Below are 15,702 nucleotides of genomic sequence, written 5' to 3'. Positions count from 1 at the left end.
CTGCAAGCCTCTGACTGTCCATTTTGTCATTTGCAGCCCTCAGAGCCCTTCGGGCTGCGTCGGGGGGGGGGGGGGGTAGCCACAATAGTGCCGTGGGGGGCACGGGGGTTGGCGGAGGTTTGGTCCCCTAGTTGGAGCTAGTGGTTGATGGTTTTTCTCCTTTTTTCCTTGACCACCCCTCTTGGGAGGGCTACTGGGGAGTGAGGTGGGTGGCTCTCTTGGGCTGAGGAGCTTCCCTCCAGGTCTCTCCCTTCCAGATTGACCCCCCGGTTATCTATGACTAAAGCCTGCTTTACATGTTACGATTCTGCATACGATATCGTATGCGATCGTAACCTCCCCCATCGTATGTGTGGCACGTTCAATTTTGTTAAATGTGCCGCACAAACGATTAACCCCCGTCACACGTACTTACCCGTCCATACGACCTCGATGTGGGCGGCGAACGTCCACTTCCTGGAGTGGGAGGGACGTTCGGCGTCACATCGACGTCACATCGACGTCACGCGGCAGCCGGCCAATAGAAGCAGAGGGGCGGAGATGAGCGGGACGTAAACATCCCGCCCACCTCCTTCCTTCCGCATAGTGGGCCAGGAGCTGCAGGACGCTGGTAAGATCTGTTCATCGTTCCCAGGGTGTCACACACTGCGATGTGTGTTACCCCGGGTACGATGAACAACCTGACGTTCAATCCATGAGGAATGAACGACATGCGTGCGATGAACGTTTTACCGTTCATTCGCAATCGCACGGAGCTGTTACACACTACAATGTACCTTACGATGCCAGATGTGCGTCACTTACGACGTGACCCCGCCAAAACATCGTAAGATACATTGTAGTGTGTAAAGCGGGCTTTAGGTTAATGCATTTTGGTTAATGTTCTCAATTCATGTTTATTTTAATGTTTGTCCTTGTCCTCCCCTCTCCCCGATGTCTTTTCCTTATGTGTCCTTTCAGGTACCGCCTCTTCTAGAGTCCTTGGGAGCTGTGGCCCTCTGTCGCATGGACCGTCTTCTCTGGCGGCTACACAGGGGAGGTCATGTCCCCGATGGTATGGTTGTTCCGCTGGCTTTTTCTCCTTTCTATGTTTTAGATATGGCCCGCATTATCTCTCTTAACGTAAAGGGTCTGAACTCACCCCGTAAGAGGAAACTGCTGTTACAGGAACTGAAAATATCAGGTGCGGACATACCCTTTATACAAGAAACACACTTTGTGGAATCAAACACGTTCAAATTTGCGTCCCACCACTTTTCCACCCATTACTCGGCTCACTCAGGCTCCAAGAGGGGGGGAGTTGCTATTTTAATATCCTCTAGTTGTCCTCTACAAATTACGGGTTCTCATTGCGATCCAGAGGGTAGATATGTGATACTAGAGGGCCAACTGGGGGATCCCCGCACATACTGGCAAACATTTACGCACCTAATGAAGGGCAGATACGCTTTCTTAAGAAAATACTAAAAGTGATAGGCGGACTAGCACCGGTCTCGACAGTGTTGGGGGGCAACTTGAACATCCCTTTTTCGGAGGTAGCCGACGTCCTCCATCGGGTACTCTGAGAAATTTGTCCTGGGACTTTCGTAGGCTCATTAGATCAGAGGCTTTATACGACGCTTGGAGGGTGGACAACCCGAGAGAGAGGGCCTTTTCCTTTTATTCGCATCCACATCAGACGCACACCAGAATTGACTATTTATTCATTGACTCACAGCTGCTGGGGCGCCTTGAGAGGGTGGAAATGGGCTCTATTACGTGGTCAGATCATTCCCCTCTCATAGTGGATTTCAAGAAGGATGGTCCTCGACCTAGGCCCCATCATTGGCACCTTAATTAATCTCTAATCAAAGATCCCGGCATTAGGGCCTCTTTAAATAAGCAGCTGGTCGAATTCTTTCAGCTGAACATGGGCACGGTCACGTCACCGGCAACACTGTGGGAGGCTCACAAGGTGGTGATGAGGGGACTCTGCATTAGGGAGGGCGCCAGGGCTAAGAGGAGTGCCACAAGCCAGCGGGACGCTATAATGGCCCATCTTAAGGAACAGGAGAGGAGACTGGCGGCCGTCCCTTCACTGACTGTTCTTAGGAGAGTCATCAGCCTCAGGGAAAAGTTGAGAGACTTGGCAATTGGTAGAGCAGAAAAATTACTAACCTTTTCCAAACAAAGATATTATGAAAGGGGTAATAAGGCTCACACTTTACTCGCTTGGCAACTTAAGGAGCGCGCTATATCCTCATGCTCTCAGGCTCTGCACGACGAAAAGGGCATTATCCATTATCACCCCGCTTCAATAGCTGACATTTTTTCAATTATTACAACAAACTTTATAATCTTCCGGTCCCCACGGGCATGGCTTCACATGGGGCTGGGGCACTGGGGGACTATTTTTCGACCCTTGAGCTCCCTTCATTGCTTTGCGGAGCAGCCGCGGTTTTGAATGAGGCGATTACTATAGAGGAACTGGAGCAAGTTCTGGAGGCCCTGCATCACGGGAAGTCACCGGGCCGGACGGTTTTACTTATTTTTATTACAAGGTGTTTGCGGCGGACCTCCTCCCACACATGGCTGCCTTGTTTAATTCCTTCCTACAGGGAGACCCTATCCCTTCATCCATGCTACACTCCCATTTAATCCTCCTGCCCAAGCCACCCAGGGACCCACTGGACTGTGCTAATTATAGAACAATAGCCCTTTTGAACTCCGATTTGAAGATGTTCACCAAGCTCTTGGCGACCAGGCTTAATCGTTGGTTGCCCCAACTCGTGCATAAAGACCAGGTGGGTTTTGTCCCTTGCCGTTAGCAGGGGAACAACACCAGGAAGGTCATAGACTTGGTGGATGTGGCAAATCGGACGAAGCAACGGGCGCTGGTGTTGAGTCTTGATGCGGAGAAGGCTTTTGATCGCCTTTTCTCTTTAAGACACTGGAGATCTTTGGGATCTCGGGTGGCTTTATGCGGGCCTTAAAGTCCCTGTATAGCGCCCCTACTGCCTCTATCAAACTTCCCCTCCATATCTCTAAGCCTTTTATCATCTCCAACGGCACCAGACAGGGGTGCCCCCTGTCCCCCCTTCTTTTTGCGCTATGCATAGAGCCCCTTGTGGCCTCGGTCAGGAGGAACCCAGACATCTTGGGGGTCCTGGTCAGGAAAAAACTGTTTAAAATCTCGCTTTTTGCCAACAATGTGCTCATCACACTTACTAACATCCATGTCTCCCTTCCAATTTTAATGAGCACCTTGGGTAGGTAGGGGAGCCTTTCAGGGTATAAGATCAATTCTAGTAAAACGGAAGCAATGCCCTTGAACCTCGACCCGGTGGCCCTGGATTATCTGAGTTTGAATTTTAAGTTCCGTTTGAAGTCAGATGCGATCAGGTACCTAGGGGGAAACTTAACATCTTATTATGATTCCCTCTACAACCCTAACTCCCCCCCCCTGTTTTACGAGAGCTGAGAACCCTTTTGAGCAAATGGTTACCCCTACCTCTCTCGTGGTTGGGGCGCATTGCGGCGGTCAAAATGAGCTTGCTCCCCAAATTATTATATTTCTTTGAAACCCTCCCGGTCAAGGTGCCAATGAAGGAGCTAAAGTCCCTTCAAGCAGCTATCCTTAGATTCATTTGGTGTAACAAACTCCATAGGGTGGCCAGTGAGGTGTTGATGGCTCGTAGAAACAGGGGTGGGCTTTCTGTCCCGGACATTCTAAAATACTACGGGGTGGCTCATCTTAGGAGGATCCCCTGTTAGGTGTTCCTCTGGGCATACAACAGGTGGAATGAGATTGAAAAACTTTGGCTGGTGCCTATACACCCAAATGCGCTCCTGTGGCCCCCGGCCCGGTACGATTCGCTTCCCCCTCTTCTTGGACCGATGCAGTTCACTAAGGACCTCTGGGCATTTTGTATTAGATTTCCTCTGGGGTCCTCCTGCTCTCCTCTGGTGTCCTTCATATACCAACCCTTGCTCCCGAGTAGCCTGGAGCCGGATATGGTGCACCCCTGGCTCAAGGCAGGTCTATTCAGATTTGCAGATATTATAGATGGAAGCACAATGCAGATCCATTCCTTTGAGTATCTCAGAGATAAAATTTCTCTCTCTAATCGAGTTTTTTCAATATCTGCAGATCAGAGACTTGGCTGGCTCCTTGTTTGGCAGGGCGGGGGCCTCGATTCCCACAGACTTTGCGAAAATTTGCAGAAGGGGCACTGACACTAAGGGACTGATTTCGGAAATTTACATATTGCTTTCTGAGCCACGGTAGGGGCCTGAGGGGTCTTTCCATACATGCGGAAATGGGAGTCTCTATTGGGAAGGCGGGTACTTCCTCAGGAATGGGCAGTAATCTGGGGCATCGCTGCCAAGACATCAATATGCACACTATATAAGGAAAATATCTATAAAATGTTGCTATTTTGGTACCACACTCCAGACTTCCTTCATGGCATAGACCCCTCCATACCGGCTTGTTGCTGGAGATGCGGGGGAGGCAGGGGCACCATTCTACACATATTCTGGTCCTGTCCAGGGATAGTTCCCTTCTGGGAGCAAGTTAGAGGGTTTATTCACAAAGTACTTTATATATAGATCTATGTTCTTGGTCTTGGGAATGGGAAAAAACGGCCTCTAGGCTTTTGTCCCACATCCTTACGGCGGCCAGATGCTTAAAGGGGTGGTTCACCCATTTTTTTTATTTTCTGTCGAAGTTCTACTTACAATTCTAGGTATTTTCTCCATTGGCTTGTATTTCCATTTCTGGCACTGAGCGGCAGCATAGCGCTCATAGCCCCCCCCTGTCACATGACCCCCCTGGAGCTGTGGCCGCCGGCATCCTCTGACGTCCCGGCATTTCCGGGCTCTCAAACAAGACGGGTACGTCACAGGATGCCGGCGCAACTCAGATTGAGTGACAGGGCTGTGGGCGGTGACTACCGCACGTCACAGCTCAGCATCGAGGGGAGGATCCGGAGGACGTCAGTGTGGCGTCCTGCAGATGGTGAGGCACGGGGCGCCAGTGTGCAGTACAGGGGGGGGTTCTTCAGCTGAATCCCCCCCTGCACGTAAGTATGTGATCACACTGTCCACCCGCCCGCTCTGCTGCGATGTCAGGAGAGCGGCCGGTGTCGGGCAGTGTGATCATGGGCTCCTCCCAGCAGCAAGACACTGACAGGCATGTCACCGCTGTGCTCTGCCATCTGTCCTGCTGCATGGGACCAACTGTCTGCACTCTGTCACCTGCACCACAAGTCACAGAGTGGAGACAGTTGGTGACAGAGCACCTCTGCCCCCCCTCTTCTTTCCCCACTCTCTTCTCCCCCCCTCTCTCTCTCTTCTCCCTCCCCTCTCTCTCTTCTCCCCCCTTCTCTCTTCTCCCCCCTCTCTCTCTCTTCTCCCTCCCCTCTCTCTCTTCTCCCCTCTTCTCTCTTCTCCCCCCTCTCTCTCTCTTCTCCCCCTCTCTCTCTTCTCCCCCCCTCTCTCTCTCTTCTCCCCCTCTCTCTTCTTCCCCCCCTCTCTTCTCCCCCCCTCGCTCTCTTCTCCCCCCTCGCTCTCTTCTCCCCCCTCTCTCTCTCTTCTCCCCCCCTCTCTCTCTCTTCTCCCCCCTCTCTCTCTTCTCCCCCCCTCTCTCTCTTCTCCCCCCCTCTCTCTCTTCTCCCCCCCTCTCTCTCTCTTCTCCCCCCCTCTCTCTCTTCTCCCCCCCTCTCTCTCTCTTCTCCCCCCTCTCTCTCTTCTCCCCCCTCTCTCTCTTCTCCCCCCCTCTCTCTCTTCTCCCCCCCTCTCTCTCTTCCCCCCCTCTCTCTTCTCCCCCCCACTCTCTCTTCTCCCCCCCACTCTCTCTTCTCCCCCCCTCTCTCTCTCTTCTCCCCCCTCTCTCTCTTCTCCCCCCCCTCTCTCTCTTCTCCCCCCTCTCTCTCTTCTCCCCCCCGCTCACTCTCTTTTCCTCGCTCTCTCCTGGCATGGTCAGTACAGAAATCTCTCCATCGTGGAGGGGTGAGAGGGAGTAATAAACATGGAGTCCCTACCTGTGTCTGTGTATTTATTTCTAATAAAGTATTTTTCTCTGTGTGATGTCTTTTTTTTTTTTAAAAAAAAAAAAACCTTTGTTGGAGATTCTTAATGGCCAGGTTAAACTTGGCCTGACATTAAGAATCTCGGGCTTTATACCAGCTGGTAAAACATAGCTAGCCACCCGGCATCAGGGCAGCTGGAAGAGTTGGATACAGCTCCAGAAGATGGCGCTTCTATGAAAGCGCCATTTTCTGGGGTGGCTGCGGACTGCAATTCGCAGTGGGGGTGCCCAGAAAGTTTGGGCACCCTGCACTGTGGATTCCAATCCCCAGCTGCCTAGTTGTACCTGGCTGGACTCAAAAATTTGGTGAAGCCCACATCATTTTTTTTTTTTTTTAATTATTTCATGAAATTCATGAAAAAAAAGGGGCTTCTCTATATTTTTGGTTCCCAGCCGGGTACAACTAGGCAGCTGGGGGTTGGGGGCAGCCCGTAGCTGCCTGCTGTACCTGGCTAGCATACAAAAATATGGCGAAGCCCACGTCATTTTCTTAAAAACGTTTTCAGGGAAAAACCTTTATAAAAAAAAAATGCTTCCCTGCATTTCTATTGCCAGTGAAAGTAACACCAAGCAGCGGGGGCTAGCAGCCAGTAGCTGCTTTGGTTACCCTTAGCAATAGAAAATGCAGAGGGGAGTCCACAAACAATGTGATTTTTTTTGTTTTTTTATTTTTAATGAATTTTTTTTAAAAAAAATCGGCATGAGCTTCGCCCATCGAGCACCAGAGCATTTTACTGCTCAATTCATCCCAAGTAATCAGATGACTCCAGTGTCGGCCGATTACTTGTTCTGTGTCCCCCTGCATCCATCGCAGCGTGTACGGGCTGTGAGGTCAGCGGAGTGGAGACAGTGACATGCTCTGCTCTGACACGTAGTGTGCTGCATGTCACTATCTTTCTCCACTCTGGTACTTGTTGTGCAGGTGACCGGATGCTACATGTCACTAACTGTCTCCACTATGGGACTTGTTGTGCAGGTGAGAGTGTATACAGTTGGTACTATGCAGCAGAAATCACAGAGTGGGGCAGTTAGTGACATGTATCATCCGGTCACCTGCACAACAAGTCCCAGAGTGGATACAGTGACATGCAGCACACTATGTGTCAGAGCAGAGCATGTCACCAACTTGCTCTGCTCTGTCACCTGTGGTGCTGCATGTCACGTTTTTGCCGCGATTTGGTGCCTTTTTGCTGCGTTTTTGCTCACTGCGTTTTTAATCAGTGCACAATGCCATTAAAGATTGTTGATGAAAAAAAAAAAAAAAAGGTCTGATGTCATTTCCTTATTCAAAATGTTCATTGTATGCAGGAGAGCAGACAGCAGCTGCAGAACTACAAGGCTCAGCATCCTCCATTCACTAGTGTATGCAGGAGAGCAGACAGCAGATGCAGAACTACAAGGCTCAGCATCCTCCATCCAGGACTGTATGCAGTTTTTTACCCAAAAAGAAAAAAAAAATGACATGGGCTTCACCATATTTTTGTATGCTAGCCGGGTACAGCAGGCAGGTACGGGCTGCCCCCAACCCCCAGCTGCCTAATTGTACCCAGCTAGGAACCAAAAATATAGAGAAGCCCTTTTTTTTTTAATTATTTCATGAATTTCATGAAATAATTTTAAAAAAAAAATGACGTGAGCTTCGCCTAATTTTAGTGTCCAGCCGGGTACAACTAGGCAGCTGGGGATTGGAATCCACAGTGAAGGGTGCCCAAGCTTTCTGGGCACCCCCACTGCGAATTGCAGTCCGCAGCCACCCCAGAAAATGGCGCTTTCATAGAAGCGCCATCTTCTGGAGCTGTATCCAACTCTTCCAGCTGCCCTGATGCCGGGTGGCTAGCTAGGTAATAATGGAGTTAGGGCTAGCTGTATCTTATCAGCTAGCCCTAAGCCCGAAATTCATGGTGTCACGCCAATATTAGACATGGCCACCATGAATTTCTAGTAATGATAAAAAAAAAAAACACAACACAGAAAAATATTTTTATTAGAAATAAAACACAACACAATTAGTGACTCCATCTTTATTGAAATAAACCCCCCTCCGCAGTAATCCTGGGTTAGGGTCCCGCGCCGTCCAATCCGGATCCAATATCATCTGATCGGTTTGCTGGAAGGCAGAGCGATCAGATGATGTGTCAGGTTAAACTACGTGAATCACATGACACATCAGCTGATTGTATAAAAGCCGATTATACAATCAGCTGAAGCATCAGTGCAAAAAATAAATAAATAAATAAATAAATACTCACGTCTGTGCTGATTACCGGTAGCTCCTGCAGGGGAGTCTGATCCTGGCCCATCACTGCAGCAGCTGCCGGTAATCAGCTGATGAAGTCCCCTGACGGCAGGATCAGCTGATCGCCGGCCGGGCGCGAAAAAGCCGGCGACACCACGAGAATCGATCAGCTGATGCGTCAGGTGACTGCATCAGGTGATCCACCGCGAGGTCCTGCAAGCTTCGTACGTGCCCCGGGGAGACTGCACACAGCCAGAGCGGCGGTACCCAGACAGGGGCTGGAAGCAGGCATGGCACCGGGACCCTGCAGACAGGTGAGTATGACATACACACACACATACACACTGTATATATACACACACACACTGTATATACGCACACACACTGTATATACACATACACTGTATATACGCACACACACTTTCTTCCCCTGGCTGTGTAGAGCTGCTGCTGTCTCTGTATGATTGATCTCAGTGCATCCACAGGGAAGAGGCAGGGAGGAGGGTTTGGGTGGGAGCAGAGTGGGTGTATTAGACACAGTGGGTGTGTTAGATAAGCCAGACACCGCCCTAGAGCCACAAAGAATTCTGGGACTTGTAGGAACTGAACACAGGAAGTCAGAGGAGAGATTAACCCCATCAGAGCTGGAGCCAGCAATGACCGTGTGCTGCTAGTGCACAATAAAAGGTAATTTTGCTGAAAAAACATAATAGATGTGTTGAGGGGCACATATTAGCAAGATTTGTCAGAAAAAAAAAATCAGTTTTGGTAACTGGACAACTTCTTTAATTGCAAAGAATTGGAGGCAGCCAGGGACACCCTCACTCCAGTGCCTCAAGTATAGATTACTGGATGTTAGACGCATGGAACATCTCACAGCACTATTGAACGACACAGTAGACCCTTTACAGGCTGTATGGGCACCATGGCACTACTTTGCGGGTCAGGAGGATCTGTGAGACTGGAGCCTATGGGCCCTATGGAAGGGGTGTGGACTTCTGAAACCCCTTCCTCTTCCCCCCTACTTCTCCTCTCCCCTCTTAACCCTCCTCACCTGTCTTGTCACTGTTTGTCTAGTTTTGAAGTTTATTGATTCATATTGGTATTATCTGGCAATCACTACCATTAGTAAGATGTCCCTCGGGTCGCAGCGGCTCCACCCTACAGCTTGGGGTCACTCACGGTTGTGGGGTAGGAGTGGTAGCATGGTATACTATCACTAGGTATTGCAACATAATTTGTGGTTTTTATCTTCTTTGGGGACATGTGTCTTAAGAATTGTGAATTTTACATTTTATTTTATGTATGTAAAATGAAAATTTCAATAAAAATTCAAAGTTTGTAAAAAAAAAAAAAAATGCAATAACAGGTGATACATTACATCTATGCAAAAATAGCAATTCAAAACAGCAGCTCAAGATGTAAAAAAATAAGCCATCATGCAGCCCCAGATCTCAAAAAAGTGAGAACGCTACAGGTCTTGGAAAAAGACAACAAAAGCGATATTCTTTTTTTTTTTTTTTTTTACAATCTTCTGAATTTTTTTTCACCACTCAGATAAAAGTAAAACTATGTATGTTTGGTACAGTGCCTTGCAAAATTATTTGGCCCCCTTGAATCTTTCAACCTTTTCCCACATTTCAGGCTTCAAACATAAAGATAAAAATGTTAATGTTATGGTGAAGAATCAACAAGTGGGACACAATTGTGAAGTTGAACGAAATTTTTTGCTTATTTTAAACTTTTTAAAAAAATAAATAACTGAAAAGTGGGGCGTGCAATATTATTTGTACCCTTTTACTTTCAGTGCAGCAAACTCACTTCAGAAATTCATTGAGGATAAATATAATCCACCTGTGTGTAATCAAGTCTCTGTATAAATGCATCTGCTCTGTGATAGTCTCAGTGTTCTGTTTAAAGCACTGATAGCATCATGAACACCAAGGAACACAACAGTCAGGTCCGTGATACTGTTGTGGAGAAGTTTAAAACCGGATTTGGTTACAAAAAGATTTCCAAAACTTTAAACATCCCAAGGAGCATGATGCAAGTGATCATATTGAAATGGAAGGAGTATCAGACCACTGCAAATCTACCAAGAAACGTAAAAACAAAAAAACATAAAAACAAACAAAAAAAAACAAAAACAAAAAAAAAAATACAAAAAAACCCCAAAAAAGTGAGCTGGAGTATGAGATGGTATACATGGTACTTAGTAAACACTGTTTTTTGATCATAAAAAGCATAAAGCTATCGCACCAACGCCAAGGTGTACCCAGTTGGGATAGTACCTACACTCTCTAATATTAAAACCTTACCATGGGTCTAAAATAGGCCTCAATGTGGCTAAGGTCTAATCTACCAAGAAACGGCCATCCATCCAAACTTTCATCTCAAACAAGGAGAAAACTGATCAGAAATGCAGCCAAGAGGCCCATGATCACTCTGGATGAACTGCAGAGATCTACAGCTGAGGTGGGAGAGTCTGTCCATCAGACAACAATCAGTCGTACACTACACAAATCTGGCCTTTATGGAAGAGTGGCAAGGAGAAAGCCATTTCTCAAAGATATCCATAAAAAGTGTTGTTTAAAGTTTCCCACAAGCCACCTGAGAGACACACCAAATATGTGGAAGAAGGTGCTCTGGTCAGATGAAACCAAAATCAAACTATTTGGGCACAATGCCAAATGATATGTTTGGCGTAAAAGCAACGCAGCTCATCACCCTAAACACAAAATCCCCACTGTCAAACATGGCGGTGGCAGCATCATGGTTTGGGCCTGCTTTTCTTCAGCAGGGACAGGGAAGATGGTTAAAATTGATGGGAAGATGGATGAAGCCAAATACCGGACCATTCTTGAAGAAAACCTGTTGGAGTCTGCAAAAGACCTGAGACTGGGACGGTCTCTCGATGTGCAAAACTGATAGAGACATACCCCAAGCGACTTGCAGCTGTAATTGCAACAAAAGGTGGCGCTACAAAGTATTAACTTAAAGGGGACGAATAATATTGCACGCCCCAATTTTCAGTTTATTATTGTTTATAAAAGTTTAAAATAAGCAATACATTTCGTTCAACTTCACAATTGTGTCCCACTTGTTGTTGATTCTTCACCATAACATTAACATTTTTATCTTTATGTTTGAAGCCTGAAATGTGGTGAAAAATTGAAGGGGGGTGAATACTTTCGCAAGGCACTGTATTTACGAACCTGTACTGACCTGCGGAATCATAATGCCAGTTCACTTTTACCAAGTTTTGACCATAGTAAATAGAACCCCCAAAATAATAGTGGAATTGCACTTTGTTTTTGCAATTTCGTCGCACTTGGATTTTTTCCCCCCGTTTTACAGTACACTATATGGTAAAACTAAAGGTTTCAGTCAAAAGTACAGCTTGTCCCACAAAAATCAAGTCCTCATATGGCAAAATTGATAGAAAAATAAAAAATGTATGGCTCTTGGAATAACGGGAAAAAAAAGCGAAAATGATAAACAGTGTTAAAGTGGTTAACATTTTTTTTCAATGGTATAAAAATATATTTAAAAAGATTGATATTTTACACTGTTAAAACACCAGAGGGAGCAGCTGCTAATAATTGCCATGGAAAACAGGTATATACTAATACTTCACATTACGAGTGCAGTAAAAGTGGGCAGGGTCTGCTCACGTGTGTGATGTCACGCCTTCCCTCCCCTTCTCCATCACTGTGCAGAGCCATTTTTTTGGTAACTGCGAAGTCATACTCAGATGTAGATAGCGTCCTGAAGGATGGTGGACAACAACGAAACTGTTAGTTGGTGCTGCTCGCTGTATGATACATTGGGGTTAGATACGCGTCCTGTATCACATATCATGGGATTTGATACAGGATTCAGTGTTGTGCATGACATATGATGGGAACAGTAGTGTGATCCCTGCTCCACTTCTATGGGAGCACTAGTGAATGTTTGGTTCAACTCCACCCACTTCTATGGGAGCACTAGTGAATGTTTGGTTCAACTCCACCCACTTCTATGGGAGCACTAGTGAATGTTTGGTTCAACTCCACCCACTTCTATGGGAGCACTAGTGAATATTTGGTTCAACTCCACCCACTTCTATGAAAGTAGTATAATGTGTGCCCCCACTTCTATGGGAGAAGTAGTTTTGTGTGTGATTCCTGCTCCATCAACTTCTCGCGCTGGAATTAGATATACGTTTCTGTGGGCTGTAACACATGATGTGCATTAGATACGTTACACTGCAGGCTGTATCACACATGATGGTCATTTGATACGTGGCTGTGGGCTGTATTACATATGGTGGCATTACATACTCAATAGGGAGGTTGTTCCACACATGTTGGAAACGTAACCACAGATCTTCTGTAAATAGGCTTTGTGCAAACTTACATCTCATATAATCCCAGTCATACTTGAAGATGTTACTACAACAAAGAAAAAAAAAAGCTTTTGCGCTTTGATCTTTTTGATCAAAAAACGCTAAGTATTTTGGAATTTAAATGTTTAAAGCGATATTGGAAATCATGTATTCATTAGTTGCAGTGTGCTGCTGCACCATGTATGTATACTCGATGATTTTGTGATAAGGGCTCTATGTGGGCCATATGATCATTTACAGGAATCCTGCATTGCAACTCAGACCAATGTTAGTAAACGAGGAAGAGCAGATCTGTGAGTTTCTCCTCAACTCTAAGCAGACAGAGAAAAAACCTGCAGCATGCTGAGATTGCACTCATCTATCGGACGAGACTCCCCATTGCAAGTCTATGGGTGTGTGGGGAAAAAATGGATGGCACATCCATGTGCTGTCTTTTACAAAAAATTATCATTCTGTAGCATATGACACTGTAAATGGTCCAGTAACTAATTGTAGCATTCAACACTGTAAATAACTGTAGAATAATAGCTGCTGAGAAAAAAAATGCATGTCATACAGATATTAGGCGAGAAAAAAAAAAAAATCTCACACACACTCGTATTGCACTCCCATCGCACACGGACCATACGGACAGCAATCGTCCTACTCTCCTGGATGAAAATAGGTACGATTTTGCATATGCAATGTGACACTGAGCAGCGATCTGGCCCCTGCTGTGAAATCACTGCTCGTTACACACAGTGCTGGTTCATTTTTTGGACGTTGCTCTCCCGCTGTGAAGCACACATCGCTGTGTTTGACAGCGAGAGAGCAATAATCTGAATGTGCAGGGAGCAGGGAGCCGGCTTCTGACAGCCTGCGGTAAGCTGTAACCAAGGTAAATATCGGGTAACCAAGCGAAGTGCTTTGCTTGCTTACCCGATATTTACCTTGTTTACTAGCGTCCGCTGCTCTCAGGCTGCCAGTGCCGGCTCCCTGCACACGTAGCCGGAGTACACATCGGGTAAATAAGCAAAGCGGTTTTCTTATTAACCTGATGTGTACTCTGGCTAGGAGTGTAGGGAGCCAGCGCTAAGCGATGTGCGCTGGTAACCAAGGTAAATATCGGGTAACCAAGCGAAGTGCTTTGCTTGGTTACCCGATATTTACCTTAGTTACCAAACGCAGCATCGCTTCCACGCTCACTGCTGGCTGGGGGCTGGTCACTGGTGAGATCTACCTGATTGACAGCTCACCAGCGACCATGTAGCGACGCACCAGCGATCCTGACCAGGTCAGATCGCTGGTGGGATTGCTGGAGCATCGCTAAAGTGTGACGGTACCCTATTTCTCAGCACCATTAATCCTAACCAAAAATCATCAACTCCATTTGTTGAAATGAAGCAACAAACTTGCAAAGAATCTCCATCATTCTTCAATGTTGCCTGCAATCATTATTATAAAGCACCCCAGCCCTTCAGCAAACAAGCTGCCTTCTGTAAAAAAAAAACAAATACTTCACATCACATAGTGACTCGTCAGTCTAAACCACCTGCTGCCATTTTTGTGCAAAAGATGAGCAATTTTGCATTAATGTACCACACTACTTATTGTTCCACCTTAAGTAACACCAAGATCATTTTTTTTAAAGTAAATTTACGTTTTTGCATCTCAATGCAAATTTTCTCAAAATCAATGTTAGAAGTTCAATTTCTCCCATTAAGTAACATTTGCACTTATCAAGAGAAACAGAAGAAGAACTCATGTCCAGATCTTTTCAGATGAAGGCTGCGCTCATACCGGTGTATACATTGGACTGAGTGCTAGCTGTTTTTTGTATTTTTTTTTTTTTTTAATATTTATTATTTTGTCCAATGTTATACCATAGGGCAGTGCCGATCTGCAAGAGAAAAAAAAATTCCAGCATGCTGCGATTGTTAGTGTACATCGGATGGCGCACACCCATTCAAGCCTATGAGTGAGTGGAAATCGTCGGATTGCAAACATTTTTGTTTGCTCTTTAAACTATAGCATTTGTAACTTGGAGGAGGAAGCTTCTGAAGAAAGAATGATGAGGACTGAACCATGAATTCCCTAGATGACTGCCAAATACCTGACATTTGTATGGATCATGCATCTGCTGAGCCAAAGTACAAAACACTGCTGGACCATTCAAACTTCATCTTTCAATTTTGGAATAAATGCCCAAAAGGAAATTAAAATGACAGACATGATCAAAAATGAATTGAGAAAAGAAAGAATTGTACAATTATATAAACTAACAGAGAAGAGCCTTTTATTAAGAAAAAAAAATAAGCATTAGAATTAAGAGCTATGGACTATTCTGGAGGCAATAATATAGTTTTTATTTCAAAGAATTGGCTGAAAAATATCTTAGGCTTCATTCAATGGCTTTTAATTGAGCACCGATCTTCTGTAGCCATTCAAGCTCAAGGAAAAACGGAGAACGATCGCTTGGGTGATAGCAAACTATTATTTTATCATACTAATTTTCAGACCAGGAAACTAAGTTAAAGGGAATCTGTTACTAGGATTAACGTTCCTAAGCAGCCTACATAGCATGTAAGGTCATAGAAAGTGGAATTAAATGATGACTTGATATCTGCGGTCCAAAGTTTTATTCCAGAAAAATTATTTTATATATAAATAAATCAGCTGTTGGGATCTATGGGCAGGGCAGAGATCTCCCTGAAAATCTGCCACCAGAGCTTATTTTATATGAAAAGGGACTTTAACAATGTAATGACCAACAGTCTGCGCTCATAATCACACACAGCTCTGCAATGAGATCAGAACTGTACAGCAGAGATATCATAGTACCACAGTACAGCCGAGTTTAACTTTGTCTCATTACAAACACAGTTGCAGTTGTCTTCTCCTAGTGATGTCAGCTCCGCTGTACTGCCCTACCCCTCTCCCCACTCCCGATGGCTGCCTATCAGATGGAAGCTAAAGGACAATACAATAGTAGGTTGCATTTCTGCTGAACAGTGTTAGCTGAACTGTGTG

Source organism: Anomaloglossus baeobatrachus, chromosome 2 (assembly GCF_048569485.1).
Source record: "Anomaloglossus baeobatrachus isolate aAnoBae1 chromosome 2, aAnoBae1.hap1, whole genome shotgun sequence".
In the NCBI taxonomy this organism is placed as follows: Eukaryota; Metazoa; Chordata; class Amphibia; order Anura; family Aromobatidae; genus Anomaloglossus; species Anomaloglossus baeobatrachus.
This window is presented reverse-complemented; position numbering follows the sequence as displayed.